This window comes from Antedon bifida, chromosome 11, assembly GCF_963402885.1.
Source record: "Antedon bifida chromosome 11, ecAntBifi1.1, whole genome shotgun sequence".
Lineage (NCBI taxonomy): Eukaryota > Metazoa > Echinodermata > Crinoidea > Comatulida > Antedonidae > Antedon > Antedon bifida.
In genome coordinates, this window is record NC_136236.1 from 7410594 (window position 1) to 7415852 (window position 5259).

Below are 5259 nucleotides of genomic sequence, written 5' to 3' on the forward strand. Positions count from 1 at the left end.
GGAGGGGCGTAGGAGGGAAGAAGATCACGGAGATAAGTAGGTTGTTTAAGAAGTAGCGCTTTAAATTAGTAAAAGGATCTTATATTTTATACGGGAGTCAATAGGTAGCCAATGGAGGTTATATATAATAGGAGATATGTGTGAGGATCTTCTAGTAAGAGTTAGAATGCGTGCAGCAGTGTTCTGGAGACGTTGATGTCGATTCATTAAAGATTTCGGTAGGGCAAAAAAAAGAGAGTTGCAAAAATCAAGGCGAGAAGTGACAGAGGCATTTATTAATGTAGAAGCAGTACACTTTGACATATACTTTCGAATGCGAGCAATGTTACGTAGATGGAAGTTAGTAGTTTTTGTAACATGACTTATATGTTTGTTGAAGGATAATAATCCATCAAAATAAACCCCAAGATTTTTAACAAAAGGTGATGGAAAAATCGTACAGGAATTAAAAGAAATCGATGAAATATTGAATTTGGAACGTATGTGTTTGGTGGAAAAAATGATAAATTCGGCTTTAGAATTGTTAAGCAAAAGCATGTTGGATGATATTTTAGAGAGACAAATTTCAAGTCGGTTAGTTATATCATGAGATTCAGAAGAATTAAAATCGACATATATTATACCTGTAAGTCATCAGCATAATAGATGGTAGTGTAAATTGTATTCTTTAATAATTTCAGTGAGAGGGGAAATATACAGAGAAAAAAGCAAGGGCCCAAGGATAGAACCCTGTGGAACTCCGCATTCAAGGCTCTTAGGAGCAGATCTAGTATCATTGATTTCTACGCACTGGGTCCGGCCGGTAAGATCGAAACCAATCTAAAGCACTATTAGACACTCCATAGTAATCTGAAAGACGACAAAGAAGGATTTTATGATCAACAGTGTCGAAAGCAGATGAAAGGTCTAGCATAACAAGTGCAACAGCACGCTTTCGATCCAAGGCACAGACAATATCATTATGAATTTTGGTGAGGGCAGTTTCAGTACTGTGACCAACTCTATATGCAGACTGACATGGATTTAAAAAATTGAGTCGAGTGAACGTCAAATACAAGTACAATTGTGTTGTGTTCATGTGCATTTAAAGTACTTAATTAGTCCGCCAATGTGTATAAAATTAATTTTAATACTAGCGTTATTGCTATTTTTAACCTAGAAATTAATGAAAATAAATTCATAACTCATTGTTATTTTCCTATTATACACACATACATTAACATGAACATTAATTCTAACCCATATTAAATACTAATATCCCAATCCTTGGGTTGAAGTTATACTTTTCATAAATGTTTAATGTCCCATATGATTATACATCGAACGAATGCTATCGTCTAAACGGCAAGTTATGTATTATAGAAACGCAGAGGATTGATTTTTGCAATCTTCAAACAATAAACGCGCGCTGTCGTCCTTGGGATATTGAAGATGACCTTTTCATTAATTTTTTTCTAAAGCATTATATATCGAACAAATGCTATTTCTACCTGTTGAATGCTTAAACAAAATGATGCGCGCTTTGCAAAATTAGCTCGATCATCAAAGAGATGGTCTATTGCAGATGATTGCTGTTTGCAATCTTCATGCTTAAACAACAAGGCCAACAGCCATTAAGTCGCGTGCTACAATGCATAGTGATACCGGACCGACAGACAGACCGACAGACCGACCGACATAGTGAACTATAGAGTCGCGTCCACGCGACTAATAAACGCGCGCTGTCCTTGGGGTCTTGAAGATGAGTTTTAATTATTTTTTTTTTCAATTCAACGTAAACATTTATTTTCTTTATTTCAAGCAATAACAATAAAACAAATCAATAAGGTATTAAAAAAGAAAGTACGAGTTTCAAATAATACATTTCATAAATATATATACATATAGCCTGTATAGACTATTTTCACTTCACTCAATCAATAACAATAAAACAAATGAATAAGGTATTATTTTCTAAAGCATTATACATCGAACGAATGCTATGTATACCTGTTGAATTAGTTCGATCGACAAAGAGATGGTCTATTACAGAGGATTACTGTTTGCAATCTTACAACAATAAACGCGCGCTGTCCGTGGGGTAGTGAAGATAAGCTTTTCATAATTTTTTTATAATGCAATATATATCGAACGAATGCTATTTCTACCTGTTGAATGATTAAACAAAATGATGCGTGCTTTGTCAGATTAGCTCGATCGGTGTTTATATGTGAATATAAAGTACTTATTGTCAGTCTTAATTATGTATTAAATTAATTTTAATGAATATAGCGTTATTATTAACAAATCGCAACGAGATAGCGTTAGTTATAATATTGCGACCGTGTGATATACAGCATATTCGTTCTTGACGACGTAATTGAACATTGTTTATAAACAGACTGTGAAGTTAAATTGTTTTAAACAAGGCCAACAGCCATAAGTCGCGTGCTAAGCATAGTGATACCAGACCGACCGACCGACCGACATAGTGAACTATAGAGTCGCGTCCATGCGACTAAAAATGGCCTATTGGAAATTCGTCTGTTTTTTTCTTTCTGTACTTCTACATTTATGTAAAGGTATGTTATTAATATATTTTAGTATTTACCAATGCTGTAAATGTTAAGGCTGGTATCTCTGACTAATTGCTTCTACATTTAGGAAGAAACTTTATGTTTTTTGTTCTCTTTTGTGGCGTAAACACCACTTTTATTCACATTCATTATCTTTCATGTCAACAAAACATTATCACATTTGTGTTAATTCCTAATGTCATCATAATTGTATAAACTTTATCAGTAACATTTTTAAAACATTGTATTCCGTATTACCTCCTTTTTAAAATAATTCCCTTATATGTTGCTATAATACTCTTCCAAAAGAATTTTAAAAAGTTAATACAAAGACGTTTGGTCTAAATAACCAAAGTAGGTTACTGTGTATTGTACGAATTTATTATGAATTACTTCGTTACTGTTATTAATATTATTTTAAACAATGTTTTCCGGAATTGAGTATTATAACATTATTAAACATTTTTAATAATCACAATTTATTTAAAACGTTGAAATTATAATTTTCCTTGTGGTTCTTGTTATTCGTTCACACACTGGTGACGGTAAATTATTCAAAAATATCGTTGACTAGATATGATATTAAATAATTTTTCCTAAAGTATTATACAATCTACCACATGTACGCATATCGAGCAAAAAATATTGGCACGTCACGAGCCGCGCAAGGCACGTCGTGAAGACGAAATATTGAAAGGTGATTTTCAGGCGTGAAAGACACTTAATATAATAATAATAATAATAATAAACAGTATTTATATAGCGCCTAATGGATCAGTGACCCCTCTAGATGCTTTACATTAGACCTTAACTAATGGTAATAAACTATCCCCCGCCGGACACCATTCCGGTATTTCTTAGTATTTCTTATTTCTTAGACTTAAGGCGTAACTACAGTTATTTTTATATAAATTTTGATAGTGTGAGTAAAAGATACTTACATGAAACCTATTAATATAACTATAGAGTGAATGCTTTTAATAATTTCCTAGAGATCGGCCTTTAAGTTTTTCTTTTTATTTATATTTTCCTTTTAGGTAGACAGGGTAACCCTTCTAATTAAACCCACAGGCAAGTTAGTATCCAGATGCACTCTAAAATATTTTATTATACTTAACTAAGTTAAACACTTAAAATATAACTTTCAATATAAAAAAATAATAAGATAGAATATATTTTTTTAGGTTAAATTTAAAGGAATTAATATTGAAAGACTCTTTTAAAACAGAAGGTAATTCAAAATGTAAATGTGTCGCAAAATAACTAAAAGAATGGCGGAAACATGTTAAAATGTTAATTTAGGTACCTGTAAGTCGCCTCTTGCCTCCTCTGCAAAATCGCTTTTTTGTGTGCATAGGTGTTGTATTTGATTTGTTCATGTGTTTATTTATGAATCAGCAAAGAATTTTATCCCAATAATTAATGTTTAATAGAATAATAATAATTAGAGTGTTAATGTATAATTTTGTTATACTTATTGTTTATTTAGGTTTTATATTCAAGTAAACGTTTTTTTTAATATTTTAATAATACAGGTGATGTTATGTTTGTTGTCAACAAGGATCCTCCTGGAATATATATGACAAACATTTCCAGTGACAATGCAAATTTGATTTTAGCATCAGTTATTCATAATGTCGAATTAACTAAACCTAGCGCTATCGATTATGATACCAGCACATTAACCCTGTATTGGTCTGATGACAGCAAGCGCACCATTGAACGGTTTTCAATTGTCACTAACCAACATGAAGTGTTTGTGTCTTTAGGGTCAACTTCTGGTAATATTCTATTTATTTTTACATGTTTTATTAGGAAAAATAAGCATCATGATATTTTGTAGCATTTGTTTCGCTAACTTTTAAATCAAATTTTATGCAAAGGAAATGTTTTTTTTTGTTAATGTTTATTTTTTTTAAAGAATAGGTAGCAAGTTTATAATTACGTTGGATTTACATCGCCTAAATAGACCAGCTCTTCAGAGTTATTTCAAGGTTGAATCAAGCGTTGTTGAACTAAACAACGTTGTTGTTTAAAAATCATAATTCAATAATGTCGTTAAGAATTTACGTTTTACATCTTTTTGCATAGGTGATGTTATAAGTATAAGCACCATTTATCAATTCCTCTGATTTTTTCAGAAATAGTAGATAAAGAGGTCGGATTTAGGATTCCTGAATCGAAAGATTTCAGTAAGCGTTGATGACAGATGTGAGGTTAGGAAAGATAGCGCCTAGTCCAAAAGAGTAGCAGAAGTTAAACCATTTTACAGCATATTTATAATTTGTAATTTGTATAGGCCAATCTTTTATATCCCGCTTTCGCAAACAAAAATCTTTCTTTTGTCGTTTCCTCTGCATAGAAGAACTAAACAACCTGGGATAATAAAGGGTATAATAGAATCAATAAACACTAGGAATCAAAACACCGAACATAATTAATAATAAAACCTACAGAAATAAACGTACAAGATTATTATGAATATCATAAACAGAATTTTACAAAAAATTCAACCAAACAGTAAAAGTAACTGTTAAAAACAAAATGGAATACAATCAATATATCATGCTCTGTAAAAATAAAGACATTATCTAATTATTTTATAAATAAATTGCCACGAAATCTAATTACTACTTTACTGCAATAGGATCAATGTTCTTGTAAAACCCAAGCTATCTCTTGCAATGTCACTCACTAATATCTA